Source organism: Sinocyclocheilus grahami, unplaced genomic scaffold, assembly GCF_001515645.1.
Source record: "Sinocyclocheilus grahami isolate Dianchi unplaced genomic scaffold, SAMN03320097.WGS_v1.1 scaffold2074.1, whole genome shotgun sequence".
Taxonomy (NCBI): Eukaryota; Metazoa; Chordata; class Actinopteri; order Cypriniformes; family Cyprinidae; genus Sinocyclocheilus; species Sinocyclocheilus grahami.
This window is the reverse complement of record NW_015507253.1, coordinates 21,536-45,039: the sequence shown is the minus strand read 5'-3', so window position 1 is coordinate 45,039 and position 23,504 is coordinate 21,536. Positions and strand designations below refer to the sequence as shown.

General features: G+C 36.3%; 1 long non-coding RNA gene and 1 pseudogene across 1 annotated transcript; one reads left to right on the top strand and one right to left on the bottom strand.

Moving 5' to 3' along the window:
• Nucleotides 1-23,504, top strand: part of LOC107573945 (uncharacterized) — a 65,704-nt pseudogene that overhangs the window by 39,230 nt on the left and 2,970 nt on the right.
• On the bottom strand, nucleotides 7,704-8,210 carry LOC107573947 (uncharacterized). Its single transcript, XR_001607598.1, has 3 exons — nucleotides 8,162-8,210; nucleotides 7,935-8,069; nucleotides 7,704-7,787 (listed from the first exon to the last, which is right to left on the bottom strand). It is a non-coding gene; the product is annotated as an uncharacterized lncRNA (long non-coding RNA).

Sequence of the window (23,504 nt, the reverse complement as noted above, 5' to 3'; positions counted from 1 at the left end):
TTGGCCAGCCAGGCCCATCGGGGTCATTTACAGCTCTTTGGACAGTGTTTGAAGTCAGATGGGGGAGATGATAGTGGGGGGACTGGTTAGAATCTCCTTGATGGCGAGGAACCATTTGACAATTTAAACCCCCATACAAACGTAAAGTCTCTGACCAGAACTGTAATTTATATGCAAATGTCAAAAGGCTAAAAGGGTCTCTTACTCTAGCCATTCTGCAAATGCAAGCAAGGTAGGAATAGGTGTCTTGAGTGGATTGACATACCTCTTAAAGTTTGATCTGAGATCGTGAGGTAGTTTAGCTAGGAGGCGGGAGACGTGAGACCCACAAATCAGTTCTGTATGTCCAGGACTTCCTAACTGATCCAGCATTCCAAGCCTTAGAAACTGGACTTTGCTCACTTCCATGGAAGATGGCAGTAGATTTGTGTGATCCTTTAGACACTCTTTGCTGGTCTTTGTGGAAGCTCTGTCTCTCTCTACCAGGGTCAATATTGAACTGGGTACTGTCCTTTTGCACCCTCACCTCATACTCCAACCATTCTGCAAATTCAAGCAAGGTAGGGAAAGGGGTCTTGAGTGGATTGACATACCTCTTAAAGTTTGCTCGGAGGTCGTGAGGTAGTTTAGTTAGGAGGCGGGAGACCGTGAGACCCACAAGTCAGTTCTGTATGTCCAGGACTTCCTAACTGATCCAGCATTCCAACCAGGGACCGCACCTTCAGTGCAAAAAGCTTGAATGCTCTGGTGTCACCACTTCTTATGCTGGGTCCATCCATCAGAGCATCAATGCGTTGAAGTGCAAGTTGATGGGGTTGCCCATAGACTTCTGTTAGGGCCTGCATGGTATGAGTGTAAGGGTGCCTGCTGTTACTGTAGGAGTCAGCAATGAGCAATGCTTCCTCAAACTTCAAGTGGTCCATCAATATTTGGAACTTAAAGCGCTCTGTAGCGTCAGCAGGCAGGAGATTGTCAAGAGCTACCTTTAACCTGGCGAATTCACGTGGATCCTCTTTGGTGAAGTTAGGAATGGTAGGGGTTGGACCACGATAAGTGTTCTCTTGATTGGATGGCGATGAGGAACGATAAGACACAAATGGTCTCTGTCGCCTGGAGGTAGGGCTATAATAGTGTGAGGATGGACGCCTTGGGTGATGGTAGCATTCATCAGCATGATCAACCCTCTGGGGTGTTACTGCACGCTCTGGCGATGGCGAAGTTGATCTGGATTGCTTGGAACACGCTTTCATCCACTGAAGCTCATGAATGATCTCATCTATTCAATCACGTTGACGTTCTGCGTGCAACTTATCCTCACTGATTTTCACTGACCTTTCTCCTTCATAACGTGGATCTCTTTGATCTCTTGTTGACATTACTCTGTGGTGTGACGGTGAGGTAGATATTCAATTCTCTATATTGGGGCGTCAGATGTCTAGGCGAATGAAATAGTTGAGATGGAGACTCCAGATCTCCAGATCTTGGAGTGTGAGCTGCAGAGTGTGAGCTGAGGTCGTGTCTGAGTTGACGGTTCTCTTTCTCCAGATCCTTGAGGCGCATCTTCAGTGCTTCAGGTGAGAAGTGTGGATTCCCCTCATAGGCAGAAAAGTGATCAATGCCAGCAACTAGGGTGTTGTGAGGTAGATATGGACCTCCTGTAGCCCCTATTAGCTGTTCTCCTACGTTGGAGTGGTCTGAGGGTGTGTGTACTGATCGCTGCTCTGGCACATAATCCACCTCATAGTCATCAAGGTACTTTGGCATCTGCGTTCGGCATCGGGAGCGAACTGTAGCATCACTAATCTCCTCACTATGTATGGACATTATATTAATTCAGAAGTTGCCACTCCGGCTCGAAGGACCATGTAAAGAATTGTTCAGCTCTTAGGTGCTAATTAATACCCGGTGGCAACCACCAAAAATTGTCCGATCAGAACAATTAACTTAAGTGATGTCCGTTTAAGAGGAGCTAGATGCACACACCACTCATTAGTGATGGGAAGTTCGGATCATTTTACCGACTCGGACCTTTGAGTCTTTTTTCGAGTCATTTCGTTAATTTTAGCAAAATACAATTAAAATGTTACGTGTTACTTCCCTAACACATCTACTAACGCAAACGTTGATCACATTACAAACAATACAAAACTGCAATAAGAAACAGAAAAGATTAATATATTGTTTACCTGGGTCTTCAGTCTATGATTAGCTCACCTCACCTCTTATCTGACCAGTCTTCGGGTTTTTCGAGTCACTCGTTCATCACGTGACAGCCCCATACGCTTACCCTATGCAGTCTGAGCCGGAAAGAGAATTGATCAGTTCTTTTTTTTCTTTTTTTTTTTTTTTATTGAAGATATAACATTCACAGGGGATACAGTCATAGCAATAAAATACACACACCCAGAATACAAAACAATAAATACATACGCTTTTATCCAAAGCGACTTACAATTGGGGGATACATTTAGCGATTCTTCTTAAAGAGGCAAACCGATACAGGAAGTGCTTGTAATACCAAGTTTCTAGACATTGTTCAAATAAGTACAAGCTAGAAAGAGAAGGAATAAATAAAGAGAGATCTTTTTTTTATGATGATGAAGTCAAGTAGCTTCGAAAGAGATGAGTTTTCAGCTGTCGCTTGCATACTCATGCAAGTGTGATATTGTTTCCAAATTAGAATTACAGAATGTGCATTGTGAAGAGATGTCTACCTTAAATTTTGAGAGTAAAGAATTACAGGGATAGTATATATGAAGAATCTTATAGTAAAGTTCTTTCATCTTGTTACACTCTTAAAAATAAAGGTGCTTCAAAAGGTTCTTCAAGCGATGCCATAGAAGAACCATTTTTGGTTCCACAAAGAACCATTCAGTCAAAGGTTCTTTAAAGAACCATCTCTTTCTTACCTTTTTATAATCTGAAGAACCTTCTTTCTCCTCAAAGAACCTTTTGTGAAACAGAAAGGTTCTTCAGATGTTAAAGGTTCTTTATGGAACCATTTAGACAAAAAGGTTCTTCTATGGCTTCGTGAAGCACCTTTATTTTTAAGAGTGTAGGTAACAGAAACTTATTAATACCGGCCCATATTCTAATAGTAGAAAGAAAAGGGTAATTTATTTTCCACTTATAAAATGCTTTAGGATGACAACTTAACTTCTTAATAAGGATTTTTCTAATGCAGAAATTGTTACATTTAACATTAGAAAGCTCCAGACCTCCAATACAATTTTTTGGCATTTCACATTTTGAAGATCTGTAACAATCCCTAACCGAATGTAACAGTTTAGGTGAAATAGAATTAATAACTCATTCATACACTCTAGGTGAGGTATCCACTTCAAAGATTTCAGAAAATTCAGAAAAGGAATAGAAGTTACCATCCTTTTTTAACAAATCTAAAACAAAAATTACACCTTTGTCAAACCAGTTTTTAAATAAAGACATTCTGATTAAGAATTGATTAGTTCATCTCTTGAGTCTTTCGAATCGTTCGTTCTTTTGTCACATGATGTGACAGCATTGGATAGAGAAATTAGTTAATTTACAAGCTTCCTTACAAACGGGTGCATAGTTATTATTATTATTATTACCATCATTATTATAATTATTATTTACTCTTACTCGTGATGCGTTTCTGGTCTCAAATTGTATCTTTTTACTTCTTACAGTTTATAAATATGTGAATTTCTGTCATGATGGTTATTTTACATAACACTGAATGTTGTAACAAAGGTAATAAAGAGTTGGTTATTATTATTAAGTCTCTTTCCGGCTCAGACTGCATAGGTTAAGCTTATGGGTCTGTCATGTGATGAACGAACGACTCGAAAAACCCGAAGACTCGAGAGATGAACTAATCAATTCTCTTTCCGGCTCAGACTGCATAGCGTAAGTGTATGGGGCTGTCACGTGATGAACGAACGACTCTGAAAAACCCGAAGACTCGAGAGATGAACTAATCAATTCTCTCTCCGGTTCAGACTGCATTGGTTAAGCTTATGGGTCTGTCACGTGATGAACAAATGACTCGGAAAAACGCGAAGACTCGAAACAGGTGAACTACTTGACTAATTCCAGTACAGAACCTATAGGATGTTGCGCATGCGCGACTGAACGAATCACTCGACGACTCGTTCCTCCCGAGTCACATTAAAGATTCGTTCAAAAATTACGAATCATTCAAGAACGACCCAACACTAGTACTAGGGATGGGCGATACCCCTTATTTTGTTTTCGATACGATACCGATATTTTTCAAGGCAGTATCGTCAATATCGATACCGATTCGATACTTCTGCACTAAACTTTTAAATGATGAAATGTATTAAATTATTAAATTACTAAGAGTAAAATGGGTAATGAAAACCACTTAACTTTAGTTTAAAACGCATTTTAACCCGTTTAATCCCAATTTTTTCCCAGACATGGAAATATCCAAATGATGAGTCATTAGTAACCCTTTGAAATAATACCATGCATAAAATGCAACCTTTACATGATCAATATTATCTTTCAACATTCAATTTAAATAATTGTAATTGCACAAATATGTAGGCTACAATTTAAATTTGTTTATTGTGAAATAACTCAAACATTTATGTTTTTATTTCCCTTCTCTGATAAGCATTGTTCAGGGCTGCCATTCCCAAAAGCTTTAATGCTTTCTTATGGTATTTTTGGGAAACGCAACCACTGGTAAATAAAGCGCACCTTAGTATCGATATTTTTTGTTTGAGCATCGATACTTTCAATACTCGCAGTCAGTATCGATATATCGATATATTTCGGATCGATACACCCATCCCTAACTAGTACCTTGAAAGGTACCAAACAGTATCATCGGAGGTCTTTACTGTACCATTAAAGGTACAATTATTAAAAAGATACAAAACTGTTCTTTGAGGAACATTATTTGTATCATCGTGTACCTTTTTACTGAGAGTGTAGGATTGTAGCTTTTAGATGTTAAACACATTAGTTAGCACTCAGATTATGCGTTTACTACTAGCCTAATACTAATGGTAATACTAATAATATAGTACAATCATCATCATCATTATCAATCCCACCTCATATTAGGTGTCTTTAACGACTGTGCATATGGGGAGAAATTTTTTTTACCCTATTTTTATTTATTTTTTTACATTTGATGCCACTGAGGTGTGATTTGGGTAAGGCTGGCACAGGTTCCATGGAATGGGTTATGGGGTGTAATTTTAGATGTTTTATCATTTTGATGATAATTTTAGTTTTTACAGTGTAATTTACACAATGCACAGTGCATTGTGTCAAATGATACATTTAAATGTTAGTACATTGTCGTTAAACACAGTTTATTTGAGAGTCCTCATCTTTTTTTATTTTTATACATTATTTACTGACCTTCCACATTACTGCAGCTGCGTGACAACATGAGCGCCCTGGACCTGCGATACATGAGCACCCTGCCGTCTGTATGACACCTGACGTAGACACTAAAACCAAGCAATTGAATCAACAAAGTAGCTGAAAATGCTACTGTACGTATGCGTGGCCACTTTTTTAAATCGTCCTCCCATTCCTCTACTAAGGAAGGGACGGGTATGTTGATGTTGTCCTTTATAAGTTCTGTCAGCGTGTGATTCCACATCTTGCTATGAATGATTGTTTCCGTCGTAACGGAAGTTCCACCCATAATTCACGCAAAGCATCATGGGGCGTAGGAAAAAGGTGGATAAACATCGATCAATTACCATTACCATTATTCTGTGTATTTGTGTCTTTAAAATAGGGTAACTTTGTTGCAAAAGCTTACAGGACAAGGAAGCTTGATTTCAAACTGAATTGAATTTACAAAAAAAGACAAGTACACAGTCAGTAATAAAATGATAAAACAAATTACCTCAATTCAGTTGAGGTATTTCAAATATGACAACACATAATTTTTATAAGCAGTGATTTAGAGCCATATATGTTATTTATTTAGATAAATGGAACATCAGATGGTGTTTACCTGTAATGACAGACTAGGATATTTATACAAATCAGACAAATATCCCATTCCAAAACATTTCTAGCATAAACTTACATTGTAAAGAAATTAAAGTTTCATCTTTGATTGTTGAAAGACTTTCTGGTGCATTTCACTTACAGCCAATAACATTTCTAGTAGCATTTTCATCGGTCAGGTGTGGATCTATTCTAAATGGTTGATAACTTTTGAAATTAATTAAACTCACACAGTTTGAGATAAAGGTATCAAACCAACTGTAAAAATATCTAAATATTATTCACTTTAATGCACAAGGCTTGTTTTTTCAGATTATGCCTTTATTGTTTTTATATATAGCACTGAAACCATATTTGTTTCATATGGTTTATATACTGTACCCACTTAGAAATTAAAGTTCCATCTTTGATTGTTGAAAGACTTTCTGGTGCATTTCACTTACAGCCAATACAATTTCTTGTAGCATTTTCATCGGTCAGATGTGGATCTATTCTAAATGGTTGATAACTTTTGAAATTAATTAAACTCTGACACAGTTTGAGATAAAGATATCAAACCAACTGTAAAAATATCTAAATATTATTCACTTAGAACTTTAATAATTCTGTCATCCTATAAATGCCTCTGTTAGCAGATATACTCATAGTGTTTGTGATAAGTGTTCCTTTTGTAACATATCAGTTGAAGATATTGAACATTTATTTTTCTATTGGCGATTTTCTATTTCATTTAGGGTTGACTTTAAAATAGACCTAAAAATAAACAAATAAACAAAGCCCTCAATTTACAACTTCATGATATTTTAAATGGTTTTTAAAACCCATAATTTTTCTGATAAACAAAAGTATTATTCTGTTAATTATCTTATCAAAGCTTTATATACAAGTAAAAAAAATTATAAAAATAAAAATAAACCATCATATTACCTTTTGTAACACTGGTCTTAAAATATATTTTGAAACTCTTTCTTATATGATATCACAAAATAAGAAGCTTATAGAAACAATAAAAAATTATAAAGCTTTTCATATTTATGTAACTGCCGTAATGTTATATAGTGCTTTTTTATACAGGTATTTTTATTTTGTTAATATTTTTTTATATATGTTTGTTAAATTTTTTATTTTTTCTGTTTTACATGCTTTAAACTGTATGACATTGCCTTATATTTGCCTTGTATGTTTATGTGATGGAACTATAAAAAATTTAAAAAAAACATCAACCATTAGTCTGCTATGAGCGAGAGATGGAGAGGAGGTGTGCAAACACAAAACCCTGCCCTCTATTTAGTGTCACTTGGAAATATACGGCACAGCACTGAAGCAAAGCCGGTTCACGGGAACTTTAAAGTATTAATATGTACCATTAAGGTACTAATATGCACAAGTTTAATGTGAAAAAAAATCTCCCTGAGATTATACATTTATATTCAGCCATTTCACAAAGAAAATAACATTGATTGCCATTAAAGTGAAAGTGCTTTACCTAAACATGGGAGCGTGATACAAATGCTCATTTTAGAAGAAAATTTCAGATGGAATTTAAGGGCTTTTGCATCTCTACTTTTCATATGCTTTCAATAGATAAAGCATTATAGGGAATAATATTCTCAATATTTTACAGTTGATTTGATAGCTTTATCTGAAACGGTGTCAGAGTTTAATTAATTTAGGTGGGTACAGTATATAAAACATATAAAAATATATGATCTGTAAACAAGTAGTAATGCACTCGAAATCCAACAAAGTAATGCTGCTCTGCTGACTCCAGAAAATCTTTGACAAAACGCGTGTATCTAACAAACACAGAAAACAAAGACAGGGAGATATATTATGGTTAATTTATCGTTTAATCATTACTATTTCCAGAAACCAGGAAAAACAGAGGAGGGGAAACAAATGAGAATTATTAATACAAGAAAAGAGGTATCATGAAGGCTTACTTTCCCAAAGCGAAGACAGTGGTTGCTATAGTGAGATTCTGTTGTTTGTAGATAGAGTCGATCAGTGTGGAGTCAAAGGTTCCCTCCCAAATAATTGGAGCTGACCATGAAGTCACAGAAGCAACATCTGTCCGACTTCATTAAAAACACACATACAGCATTGTAATCATTCCATTCATGAGTGGAAATGGGCTATAACAGGTTGATACTAAAAACATAATACTCACCCTACCAATGCACTCGGCTGGTTGTACAACATCCTGTAATACAAATTAATAAGCAGAAAGAACAACAGACATTTTATTTGTTCAAACAATCAATACACATTTAAAACATGGGTTTCCCAGTTTTTTTAATTTCCATCTATGAACTGAAGAATCATCATTTAACTCGATCTCACTGGCCATCTGATCAGAACCACAAAAACAACCATAAACCAAGAATGTTTTTGTCTTGAGCATTAGTTCTCATTAACTACGGAGCATCTTAAAACAGTAACAAATTAAATAATTCAGTAATGCAAACTTCTCAAATCAAGAGTTTCTGACACAGCTCGAGTTCCCTGAATGGGAAAAACATACACTACGTCTGCACCATGTTTTTCTAACTTCACTAGACTCACCTGCACTGGTAATTGTTCAGGTAAATGAGCCTGTAAAGAAAGACATATAACCTCATGAGGAGAGATCTCTGTAAATGTGTAACTCTTTTATCTTCTTCTCAGAGTTTAGAGTCTATTTGCTTGTCATGTAGACAGAAAATGCAGAGTAAATAATTGCTTTATATTACAGGGTTGAAAATTAACCAAGACTTTGCTTTCCTGTCCCAAACCTATCATTCAGCAATCCTGCAACCTGAACCACTATAGCAAAATCATTATTAACATAATACATCTTGAGAATAAAATAAAAATGTAAACATTTCTTAAATGGGTCATAAAATGCAGTTTCAGAAATGTATAATATGCTTGTCAAGGTTAGTTCATAAATATTTTTGCATTAAAAAAAGGTGCATAAGCAGAATAGAGTGCAATACTATGCCAAATACTTCACGTACTCCTCCTGGCCACATGTCAAGCAATGGTAATGTTACCAACTTTCTGAAAAATAATACTGCATTATTATCAGTGTTGGGGAGTAACTAGTTACATGTAACAGCGCTATGTAATTTAATTACAAAATAAATGTAACTGTAATCAGTTACAGTTACTAAGAAAAAAATGTGTAATTAAATTACAGTTACTTCCCAGATAGCACATGCACGTCTGCAAGATGTCTGTTAAAGATCTCTTCATCTGGAAAGCATCTGCTGTGTACAAACATCTGATAGACGTCTTTAAGATTTCAGTTTTACATTCATTCTAAATCATAAACATCTTAAAGACATCTTCTAAACGTCTATTGGACATCTGATAGGAAACGTCCTATAGACGTATTGCAGATGAGCAAACACTCTAAAAAATACGTCTTGCAGACAGGTCTGCATTAAGACCGCACTGGGCCCTGGGGCGATAACTTACTGCAGGGCCCCCCATCACAATAATGATATATATATATATATATATAGGGTACAACGGGGCTGAAAGCCCACCTTAAGAAAAAATGTGCCATTCACTGCGCCTAAAATGTATAATTGCAGAAAAAATATATACGTTGTATTGAACATTAACGGAGCAACAGATTTTGTGTGAAAATAAATCATTCAAGTTGTTGTACCCTATATATATATATATATATATAAAGCTTTAAATAGGATTTTTATACCATATCAAAATTATTGATGTACTGAAATTTCATAATTTTTGTTACCAATTTCAATATCAATAAAAAATAATACTAGCCTAAGTAAAAATAAGCTTACTGAAGACAAGTAAACAGTCACAAATTAGGCTACAACAGAACAAAGATCATAAAAACTGGCCTACTTAAAAACAAAAACAAAGCACTGAATAATAAATATATTGTATAAAGAAAATGTGCAAATGGACTGAATAGTCTTCACTGTATAAATTCAATATACATTCATTCTTATTTATTTTACAAAAGTGATTCAGTCAAGGACAGTAAGTAATTTTCTTTCTGATGTTTGATTTACATTATTGACACAAATGGTAACAGCAGCTATATTAGGCTGCTTTATAGTTCACCCAAAAATGCAAATTCTGTTGATGTTCAAAACCTGTATGAGATTCCTTCATGCTGTTGACCACAAAAGAATATATTTGGAGCAATATTGGTAACCAAACAGTTGCTGGGCCCTCACTACTTCCATATATGAAGACAAAAAGAAATAAAGAAAAAAACACTATTGGAGTCAGTTGGGACCAGAAATTGGTTACGATCATTCTTCAAAATATCTTCTTTTATGTTGAGGAGAAAAAGGAAATTCATAAAGGTTTAGAACAATTTGAGGGTAAGTATATGATGACAGTATCTTCATTTTTGGGTGAATATCCTTTTAAGATCTCATCATATATCTGATCATATAGGATCTCATATAGCCTAACACATGCTTTATCTTTAACTATTAAGATTCATTTAAGACACAAATAACTGTGTTTACGAGGATACTCACAAAGACGGGCATTTTGACACATAACTGTGTGTATTTGACCGTTTAAGCACAATGAGCGAAAGTTTAGTCAGTAATACGAGCAGTATCAGGTAGAACCCGTTTTAACGCACGCATTTACCAGAATGAATTCTGCCCCGCAGCGTAATGTCCATGAACAGTATTAACCATTTATTTTAAAGCCTGTTTAAAACGCCTTGAAATGATAAGCTTAGTCTACATCATGACGCGCTTCAATCAACGATTGATATATTTCTACCGGATTATCTCCCAACCCTTAAATGAATATAGTTTGTTCAAACACAAAAACAATATAAATCCAGTTAATAATCAAACTAACCTAAAAATCTGTGTGGACGATGACACTGTTTTTATCTGCTCCATGTGCCCGGTTCACTTGCTGTTCCAGCAACTTCCACTCCATCATCAGCTTTAGTAAAATAATCTGATAGCTGGGGTCCGGGGAATTTATGAAGTCATGTTTTTATGTTGTTTGTATTTGAAGTTATTCGGTTTTTGAGCCTCTCTCTCTTTTAGAATTGCTGACATTTTTACTTATTGAATGTTGTTCTTTGCGCGACCATTTCCAGATTAATCCAGAACGAAGTGAAGAGAGGTGAATGCAGACATACTGGGCAGCAATCACCTGATAGATACATGCGCATATCGTTCAAAAGTCGAATATAGAATATGCATTTGATTGGTAAACCAAATTCAAACTTTAGGTTTCAATCTCAAATGGTAACGCATGGAATTTACGGGAAAGCTCAACTAAATAACAGCGCTAATAAGTGGGGGGCGTGGTGGCTTTGGCGATCGGTGCTCCAGTCAATCTACTCCACAGCCAATCACGGGCCCCCTCCTTGCTCGGGCCCCGGGGCTTCAGCCCCGCCTAGCCCTATGGTTAAAACGGCCCTGCTTGCAGATGTAAACACCAGTCTGTGTGCAGACGTCAAATAGAGGTCTCCGAGATGTACCTGTGCTATCAGGGTTATGAAAATGTTAAAGATTACAAAGGGGATTACATTTGAATATTTACACACATCCACATACAGATTTAATTGATTTCTATCCCAAATTGCACCGACTACTCTGAGACGTACGGTCCTATAATTTCCGCGATGCGGAAAACACAGACTGGTTCGTAGAATCCAGTCATGAAAACGGAATTCCTATAGCCTAACGCGGACGGAATATACACATTTTGGACGAATAAATCAAAAGTAGGTCAGTACACTTGAATCAAAACGCGATATGGACTAGTGCAGGGCTGTCCAAACTCGGTCCTGGAGAGCCGGTGTCCTGCAGAGTTTAGCTCCAACTTGTCTCAACACACCTGACTGGAAGTTTCTATGACGAGTAAGAGCTTGATTAGCTGGTTCAGGTGTGTTTAATTAGGGTTGGTGCTAAACTCTGTTTGACACCGGCCCTCCAGGACCGAGTTTGGACAGCCCTGGACTAGTGTCTGTGAATATTAAGCTGCAAAAAGACAACATAAATCAGGCGCAGACTGGCCATCGGGAGAACTGGGACAATTCCCGGTGGCCTGGCAGCCGATTTGGACCGATATTTTAATATTATTGTCAACCTGATCACACAGAATTCCGTGTAATGACCACGGACCATGACATCCGAATCCGTGGTGGCATCACGGAATCGCCGAAAATTCCGTGATACGTGAGTACCGCGACTAAAAATTGCACTTAATTTTTCACAAATCATACAATCGAGAATATTAAAACTCATAATGGATATTATGGTCCGAATATTGTCGTGGCATCACGGAATCGTCGAAAATTCCGTGATGGGCTCACAGAAGTGATACCAATGTAAGTCAGTGACAGGCATCAGCCGTGGTCCACGCACGGATAACCGGATTCTAATGTAACTGCATCGGAGTCATTCTTTTTACGTGGTCCACACACGGATCCACTGGTTCAACACCAGCGCTGCCTCAGTTGACGTCATTTTCTAATTTGGAAACGTAAGCCTATGACTTTAAATATTCTGGCCTTTTTTAGAACTACTTCAAAAATACTTCACGTGAAATATTTTTTCACCGTGCCCGAAGCATTGTTCTGTAGTCGTTTGAGCCTGGCAGCCGATTTGGACCGATATTTTAATATTATTGTTGTATAATTGCCTGCCGAATGTATTAAAGCCATTATTTCCGAATTCGCCATTCGATAATTAAATCTCTAATAAATCATGAATCGGTTAGTCGTGACTGGCAATGCTTCGGCTTGGTTTGGATCAGAGTAATCAATGCGAGAGAGAGAATGGAGAGGACTGTGGAAGCGCACTGGTGGAGCAGAGAAGCACAACTACTGTTCAGGGTTTCAAGTGCAGGTCAGTTTCATCTGTAAATATGCTATTGTAGTTTTGTCTTTGTTTACTTGGCTAAGCAGCAGCAGCCCATTCATCAGTCATCACACTAACCATAGTTTAACCATGGAATTAGTAAAAATAAATATAAAATGGTAATTCATTTGCAAAAGAACAACCACAACATGGTTATTGTACTTTTACTATAATAAAAGCATGGTTAAGTTTTGTAAGGGAAAAACACGACTAGTTTTAGGATTTTTCTATAAAGATATTGTAGTGATGTACTAATTTTGACATGTAGGTGTAACGGATTGAAAAGGTATGTTAAATTATGGCATAAATGGGGACAGCGCCATCTGTGGTGCGTGATGTGATTTAGCGTGTGGCGTAGGGACCGCCCACAGCAGAATTAATGAAGCGTTGCTGTGGGTAAGTTTTTCGCGGTCTGAGAATTATCATTTATAAATGTCCAAAACACACAAATATTTGCTTTATTGTGATTGTATCTTTCAATTAATATGTTGGGACTCTGTTAAGCCTTGTTTGGCGTCGAGTGTGTTGCTCAATGTCGAGTTATAACGCGTTTATATTACGAGGCCTGATTGCAATCAATTTGTGTGTTGTCTTGTGTTTTATATAGAAATGGTTTCTTCTCTCTCTCTGAATCAGTGAAACCCTATTACACACGGTCTCCATTGTGCAGAAAGCAGACCGCCCAGGCAAGAGCGTCACATAGGCAATTTAGAAAGTATAGTTCTGTTAAAGCTTGAGTATTAAAGTCATGAGAGATTTCAGGGCAAATTAAGAGACTGAAAAGAAAAATGGAAGTGAAGGTGCAGTTCAGGAGATAACTTCATTATTTTGCATGTCCCCAGCCTAAGGATTTAAACTTTTTTTTTTTTTTTTTTTTATGTGAGGTCCATACAAAAAATAGGGTTGTCCATGTTTCAGAATTTGTTGTGGGTGAATGAGTTTTTTTTTAAATTTTTTTCTTCTTCTTTCCCCACTCTGCCCCTCCTGGAAATTAATGGCGCAGACATGTGGTTTCATTTACTACACATAGGCCTACTGAAGCTTGCGGTGTTTTCAGCCTCTGCCGCCTCAATATAGGAGTACATGAACACACAAACATAATCTCTAAAAAAAAAACTGCTCTGAGTCACTTCATGAGCATTTTACTTATTTTGAGAAAACTATCGTCATATCCTATACAAAGAGACACCAATGTTTCAGGAGTTTTTAGTACACGGAATAGGACACATGCTTATTAGATAACCGTATTTGAGTTGATGTATATGCTTTTATTGGACCACTCCACTGTACAACAGGGAAATTGTTGTTTTTTTTTTTTTTTTTTTTTTTTCCCCCCCCCCCCCCCCCCCCCCAAACCATTAAGTGCAGTGTTTCATGTAGTTATGCAAAGATTTCTTATCAATTAACTTTCTTATCTTAACTTTCTTCTGAAGTTCAATGAGATTTAAAAATCATATCAATCTCAAAGTAAAAGGCAGTACTAAAGTCTGATTTTGTGGTGGATGTTCAAATTTGATCATCTTCAAGTGAAGGATTTTGAAAGTCTGACAGTGTTGAGCACTACTGTAAGGTTAACTCTGCATGGTGTAAATGTTTGAATGATTAACAGTTGCAAATAAACATTCATTAGAAATTTAGAGAAGTAATCAGTTACATTTACTTTAAAGTAATTTGAAAGTTTCTCTACTATTACATTTTTAAATAGGGTAACTTGTAATCTGTAACCTATTATATTTCCAAAGTAACCTTCCCAACACTGGTTATCACATTAATTCACAACACAAAGCAAACCTTCTAATATTGCTGAAGAGTAATTACATACCCACTCAATACCATCCCAAAGAACACAAGAATGAGACAATTCTGACGGCGCTGCATTATTTCTGGAATACTTATGTCCACATTGATAGTTAGAAACTGAAGTGTAAGTGAGAGGAATAAAGCAAGAGAGATATAGATGGGAAGGAGGCAAAATAGACAAATTAGGGTGGGGCCCTGCATTGGAGAACAAAAAATGAGACCCACTCAAATGAGAACCCTTTCAAAGCCAGATTGATTATAATAAGCCTGAAAGCTTTCAATTGACTCATAGGAACAGAATTATTAGAACTCCCTTTTACTGTTGTATATTTTTACTCCTTAATATTTGTTTGTGATTTTAAACTCGGATGTAGTAAATAAAAGCAATAAATAAAAATGTGTGATTTGACTTGAAAATAAACCTGGCTTACTGGCCTTTGACAGTGAAACAAACTTCAGCTCAAATATCAACAATGGAAGGGGAAAAAATTATGCATATCTGATAGGGCTGCAACTAACGATTATTTTGATAATCGATTAGTTGGTCGATTATTTTTTCGATTAATCGGATTAAAACACAATTTTCTCTCTTTATTTTGACAAAAACACACTATTCCACATTCTGCCCAATGTCCTTAAAACAAACGTTCCAACTGAATGCTTTTCTTAATTTATTAGACCACCTGCCATAATAAAGAGAGAACACATTTTAGGAATCTGTCAAAAAATTGTTTAAATAAAAATAAAAATGTTATTGTCATTTATAACTAAATACTTTTATTTATTCACATAACAAAAATGGCTTCTGTGCCCTTCATAGCTTGCATTCTTGCTGGCATTGTTTAAGTACTTTTTGACTGTAATTGGGTATCTGAAAAAAAAAACACTATAAAGCTCTCTGCCTTTCCTTCATAGATAACAGCAATAATTATTTTATGCAAAAATGGAAATGCTCGCGTGAATTTGTGACCTTTATACATAAGGATATGACTGTTAAGTGAAAGTGTTTTTGCGCTGAGGACGCACACGCATCTGTCAAAGCACCTGACAGTGCAAGCCATTATGCTAATGCTTGCAGCATCTCATTCTGTTCATTCCGCCACTATTTTAGATGCATTTTGTCCATAGAAATAAGTAAATTCAGTGCTTTAATTTGACGCGACCGGCTGAAGTTGGACAAGTATGTAAACTCCGTTGGACGTGCACTGTGGGCAGACCCGATTAATCGATAATGAGAATCGTTGTCGATGATTTTCATAATCGATAATCGATTTTATCGATTAGTTGTTGCAGCCCTAATATCTGAGCTGTTGAAGGAACACTCAGAAAAAGAAGAAAAAATACCTTTTAGGGGTACAAAAGCTTGCCACACTTGTACATTCTTTAGCCCTTTTTTTTACTCTAAGGAAAAGGTACTGCATCATTTAGGTACTAAATGTCAGGGAGTCTCTGTCACCAGTCACCAGCTCTGGACTCCATGTCCCAGAATCCTCCCTGGCTCACACCTGTTCTCAGTCACAGTCACTAGTCATCAGCCCCAGCACTGATCACCAGCACCTGCTGCAGCTCGTCAAGCTCCCCTTTATCAGGGCTGTGTCCGAAATCGCCCCCTATACCCTTAAATAGGGCACTATTTGAGGGAACAGACATTTTTAGTGGTGTCCTAAACCATAGTGGACGTTCTCAATTGCACTCATTCAATCCCACAATGCACTGCAAAAACGAGCGTACAACTGGTGCACGCTCAACGGCTAGAGAATACCCATAATGCACTGTGAGTCACGTGCCGAATGAATTCCCACATCTTGCCAGAAGATGGCGCCCGCAGCTGAATAATCAATCCGTTCATTTTTACAAAGCGCCATCCATGGCGTACAGCATAATGTACAACACGGGTATAAATTCATTGTAAATTAAATTGTTTGATTAGGGTTTATACATAATTTCCGTGACAGAGTTCAAGATAAATCCTTTAATCTTACTACTGGAGCTTCAAATGATTAATAAACAGCAAGCACAAACTTTGCAAAAGCGGCATTCCTTCCGGTGCACTCAGTGTCCGAATTCACTACTCGTTTTCATTCACTCCTTCTAGTGAACTGAATTGGTGACCTAATGTAGGGAATAGTGAATGAGGTTATAGGGGGCGATTTCGGACACGGGCCTCGTTTTGACATCTCCTCTTCTTTTGATTTAATGGTGAGTTGCGAACCAACTTCAAAGGTGCATATCGCCACCTACTGTGATGGAGTGAAAAGAATGAACAAACCCTCCTATATCCTATTATATAACCCTCCTATATCCCATTATTCTTAATAAATCTCATGACTGCATGTATTTGTTTTCCTGAATTTGGACCGTCATTTAATAAGCTGGTTGTAGTAAATTCCTGACATCCTACTGCTTGTAATTCTTCCTTAAGAATCCTCCTTTCTATTTCATATATCTTACGTATCTTCATAACATGCTCTACAGTTTCCTCTATTAAACACATCTCACAGACCCGTGTTATGTTTCCCTATAATGTGTAAAGTATGTAAATGTGTGAAAATAACTTGTTCTTTTCTACTTAAGTTGTGAATTATTTTGCTGCTGTTTATGGTTTTTTGAACCCATGTATATCACTCATCTCATCCATGTGGTCATTTAATAAGCTGGTTGTAGTAAATTCCTGACATCCTACTGCTTGTAATTCTTCCTTAAGAATCCTCCTTTCTATTTCATATATCTTACGTATCTTCATAACATGCTCTACAGTTTCCTCTATTAAACACATCTCACAGACCCGTGTTATGTTTCCCTATAATGTGTAAAGTATGTAAATGTGTGAAAATAACTTGTTCTTTTCTACTTAAGTTGTGAATTATTTTGCTGCTGTTTATGGTTTTTTGAACCTTGTAATAGTGTCGACCTGTATGACATGAGTCCCAAACTGTCTGCCATTTCCTATTGCATGCTTCTAAAATAAACTGTTTTCCTTCTGATCTACTGAGTGCAATGTTTATATTTGGTTCTTTCATTTGAATTGATTCTTTGGCAATTTTGTCTGCTTCCTCATTACATACAATAATATTGTAAGTATAATATCACACAACAGGGGCAGTCGTTGCCTAATAGTTAGAGAGTCGGACTTGTAACCCGAAGGTTGTGGGTTTGAGTCTCAGGTCCGACAGGGATTGTCAGTGGGGGGAGTGAATGACCAGCGCTCTTTTCCACCCTCAATATCACGACTGAGGTGAGACCCTTTAGCAAGGCACCGAACCCCCAACTGCTCCCCGGGCACCACAGCATTGGCTGCCCACTGCTCCGGGGTGTGTGTGTGTGTGTGTGTGTGTGTGTGTGTGTGTGTGCACTTGGGTGGGATAAATGCAGCGCACAAATTCCGAGTATGGGTCACCACACTTGGCCACAAATCACTTCACTTCAATAAAATACTAATGCAATTACAATGCAAACTGTTGTTAAAGAGACCATGGAGAAGGGCACAAGCCTTTGTTAAAAAATGTTCAAACTTTTTGTTTTAAGACTTCTACAGCTGTAGGCGATATTGCAAAAATCCATATGTTTAATGCACCCAATTGCTTCTGAATTCTGTATTTACTTACAATTATTCATCTAGCAGACTCTTTTATCTGTAAGACAAATACTAGAGACACTATTAGGCCATTAAAAACTGTTAGATGAAAATAATGAATTGGTGTTCAATGAATTTGCATTACAAAAAATAAATAACTTCGGACCACCGAAGTGAATAAAAATATTTAGTGTGAAATGAGAAGCTGAGAAGAAAAACAACTGACCACAGTCACTCGGTTGCAAAGCCAAAAGGATCCTGAAACTTATGCATGTAAACGTGTGTGAGAGATGGAGTGTGAAAACTGACCAGTGCATTGGAAATGTTTTCAATACAAAACCATTGCATTCAGATCTGTTTTATATAACATGTCGATATATCAATTTTTTCAAAAATTACAGAACAGTTCAGAGATAATGAGACCTTGATCTACACATCTGTGTTGACTGAAGAGAAAAATGAAGACAAGAAGAAAGAAACTAAATAAGTCACTTGCAATCACACACACACATCGTGCGTGTTGCCAATGGAGACGAGACACTGTGGTGAACAATTGAGATCAGATAAGAAAGGGGAAAACACTTTAGACACTGTAGACACTTTAACCGTAAATGGCTGCGGTTTAATGTGCTTCTACTAAAATAAATGCCCTTCACGAAACGGAAGCTCTCAGGAGCCCAAAGTGTCAAAAGCTGCAGTTACTTCTGCTTTTTTGCATGTGAACGAGTGTGAGAAAGATAAAGTGTGAAAAACACTTTAGTTTGCTTTTAATACTGAACAATGATATTCAATTGGGAGATTATAGAACAGATAGATTTAGTTTTTACTTTGTTAATCTTAAAATTCAGTCATTTTAACTCAGTGGTTCTTAATCCTGGTCCTGGGAACCCCCTGCTCTGCACATTTTGCATGTCTCCCTTATTTGATACACCTGATTCAGATCATCAGCTCATCAGGAGATAGCTCCATTAACCATACTGAGTGTGTCAGATGGACTTACAAAATGTGCAGAGCAGTAATTTAATGGTGTACAGAGAACACATGTCTCCTAAAGACCCTGCTGGAGCACCAACTAGTGACTGAACATGAAAACACAAGGCCTTCAAACTTACAACTTTGTAAATAATGACTTCACTTCACTTTTTTGAAGTGTATATGAACTTTTGTGATAAAAATATTTTTTTCTAAATTATGTATAAAATCACAGTCTGATTCTGTTTTTGACTCAGATTTGATCTGATCATCATCACTAGAAGCTTCTGTGAAAAAACTTTCAATATATTGTTCAGCGATTTGTGTGTTATTAACAGACTTTATTATCTGGCAGCTCAGTTTCCTCACTGAACTCTGATTAAATGTCTTCAGCATCTGTCATAGTGATGGGGATTGAATTCATCTTTGTTTCCAGTGATGGTTTTATCAAATGTGACCCTGGAGCACAAAACCAGTCATAAGTTGCCCGGGTATATTTGTAGCAATAGCCAAAAATAAATTGTATAGGTCAAAATTATTGATTTTTCTTTTATGCCAAAAATCATTAGGTAAAGTAAATCATAAGTAAAGATCATGTTCCATGAAGATATTTTGTACATTTACTACCGTAAATATATCAAAACTTGATTTTTGATTAGTAATATGCATTGCTAAGAACTTCATTTGGACAACTTTAAAGGCAATTTTCTTAATATTTAGATTTTTTGCACCTTCAGATTCTAGATTTTAAAATAGTTGTATCTCGGCCAGATATTGTTCTATCCTAACAAACCATACACCAATGAAAAGCTTATTTTTCTCAATCTCAGTGTGCTTTTAAAATAAATGGACATTTATAATACTTGCATTTTTCTTGTATATGTATTTTCATTTACTGCTGGTAGATGTTGTAACTACACTCTGGGAAAAGGAGGCAACCTCCTCATCTGAAGGCCATTCAAACGTTTTTGTGTATTCAGGTGAAATGAAAGTATTTGCAAGCAACATATGAATCTAAAATGTTTTACTTTGTAATATTTGTTGTTTCTTTATTTGGATGCTTTTTGCTGATGTTTTACAGCAACATCTGACTCTCCTGATGCAGATGATGCTGCTTTAGCTCCCTCTTGTGACTGAATATAGAAACAAATTCTGTTCAGTTCATTCACATTCCATGTGTTAGGCCTACACTGCCATTTATTTTCACCAGTAGGTGTCGAAAAGTGAGTGTCTTAATGTGTGACACTATGCAGGGCCGTTTCTAGACACAGACAAACCCTGAACAAGGCTGGAGTATTTTTAAATGAATAGAAATTGTCTGCTTTCGACACACATACAGTACATTTATTGTAATGTTGATATTATTGATTCTGTATGTCAGTAAATACAGTCAAATGCTGGCAATCATTTATAAAAAATAATTCATACTAGGAAGTGCTGACAAACATGTACTGCAAAAATTTTTTTTGTTGATGTCACAGTCCATCATCTGTACTTCATATCGGTCTATCAGTGTGATTTTTGCAGTGTTATTAAATTAGATTGGTTAGCAAATGGTCAAGGATTATGGTTTGTGCTTGTGGCATCTGGTTGGTTTATTAAGTTAATTAAGTTATTAATGTGTCTTCTTGAAGTTTTAGTAGAGTAATACGGTTCTGTTAAAAATCTGGGCAACGCTTTAGTATAGCGACCAATTCTTGCTATTGGCTTATTAGCATGCATATTACTAGCATATTGTTTGTTTATTAGTACTTATCAAGTACATATTCTGCATAATTGTATTCTATATCCTTAACCCAATACCTAAACTTAACAACTAGGCCTTACTGCCAACTAATAAGCAGTAATTAGAAGTTTGAGGCGAAAGCCGTTGGTAATAGTTAATTAATGATGAGAACTGGACCTTAAAATAAAGTGACCAAAATCTGCAACCACTGTTTCACTGTTATTCCCATTATACATAAAATACACCATAATGTGCTTTTATTTTCTTACCAACATGTTGTTAGTTGTGGTCCACTATTTCAAATTAAATTATCTATTGATTTATTTGTGACTTAAATAGATAGATAAATAAATATATAAATAGTTGAGAAAATAAAAAAAATCCAAGGCAACTTGATGTGTTCAGTTCTCTATTGTCTTAATAATTGTACTAACACTACTTTGTTTTGTCAGTTTTAATTAGTTTGTTTACTACATGCAGAATGCCTCAATCGTTTCGGCAGCGCACAGTAAAACGACATATTGAATCACACTTACGAAGCATGGGAAGAACTGATGACAAGTTTTGGTACAAGTTAATATTTGGTTATTTAAAACAAGATCCAGTTTTGATGCCATAATTATGTAATGTATAACTTTTGCACTATATAGATAATAGATAATAACACCATACAATTAGTTTGGTCATTAAAAACCAACAAACCTATCTGAAAGTCTTAGTTTCTAGATGGGACAGAAGTTCAGTCAGTGTCAGTGATGGAGGGAGAATCTGTAACTCTACACACTGGTGTTACTGAAGTACAGAAATATTTGTTGATACAGTGGACATTTGGAAGGGCATGAATAGCTCAAATCAACAATTTAACCCAAATCAACTCAACATATGATGGTCCTGATGGGAGATTCAGAAACAGACTTAAGCTGGATCAGACTGGATCTCTGACCATCACCAACACCAGAACCACAGACTCTGGACTTTACCAACTAACACTGACCAGCGGAGAGACCAAAGACAAGAGATTTAATGTCACAGTCTCTGGTGAGTAGAGAATTTGTGTCAATCTCCTTTGTTATTGTTTTGAAATATTTTATCTTAGTCACTGATATTTATTATTTTACGATTAACACTGTCATTAACTATTCTTACTGTGGTGTCAATAGTAAATAACAGAGATATAGATGTAGTGTAAACAGCTACTTTTTCAAGTTTCATCTGCTGCATCCCAATTTGCCTACTTATACTATGCACCAATAATATGTAGATACATTTGCATACAAAAAATAGATACATTTGAGTGTGTAACAGAAGAGTAATCAAGCTTTGGGAAATACTACCATTTCATAAATTGTGGCATATACCTGTCACCGTAAACCTGCCTGTATATCATCCTGTCACATCCTCATATAAACTATGCAAATTTTAATCAGGCCTAATTAAATTGACACTACTCAAACAAATCTTCCTAGGCCTACCTTATTGGAGAAAAAAAGTAGCATGTTGATTTGTCAGTCATGTGTCTTTCATGCGAGCTCTTACTAAAATGTAACCATGGTTTTATTATAGTAAAAGTGTAGTAACCATGTTTTTTGTGTAAAATAAACAAACAGCCTTCAAACAAACAAAACAGTAAATGGCAAAAAAAATTGTATGCTTTATAAAAGTTCACAATACTATTGCTGATGAAATACAAGATAACATTACATGAATTTGGTTTCGCCAGGTCAGATGTTAATTATTAACAGCTCAAACGCTTTCAGGGCGTCTCGGCTAACCGTCGGTCTCGCGAACATCCGCCATATTTGTAGTTATTTTTATTCGTGTTTGTAGTTCTAAACCAAATTAATCCTCCAAGCGTTGTGGGAAATATCAGCTGAGTGTGCGCGCACTGCGCGGATCCACATTTCGAAAAAACACAGTTCCGGGAGTTTTGGCATACTCTTTTCAACTTGCACTATGCTCTGAGCAGTGGTGGACGAAGTACACAAATCAAGTACTTGAGTAAAAGTGTAGATACGTATAATAAAATATTACTCCAGTAAAAGTAAAAGTACTAATTTTTCAATTTTACTCGAGTGAAAGTACAAAAGTACTAGACTTTTTATGTACTTAAGTAAAAAAGTACTGATAGATTTATTTTGCAATTTTATATAGGCTACTTAATTTAAATTTATATTAGCACATATTTTTTATAATCCTACTGCTCAAAATACCTGGGATTTTCCCAAAATAACAACTACATGGAGTCGAGATATATTTTGTGGTGTAAAAACACCCCTGACCAAATGCCCCCAGAGGGCATCACTTCCCACTTTGATAATTACTGTAGTTACCATGTTCTGAACATCACATCCTTTCTTTCCCCTCAGATGTAATCAATCTAGGTGGTTGAATAACAATAATTGGACTTTATATCTAAAAATTACCTCAACTTAGCACCAGCAAGCTCGTTAGCTAGACCAGTGTTTCTCAACCTTTCTTTAGACGCGGCACACTTTGGAAATTTTAACAAACTCGTGGCGCCCTACAAAATTAATTTTGTCACAATATTTGAATTTCTAACTTCGAT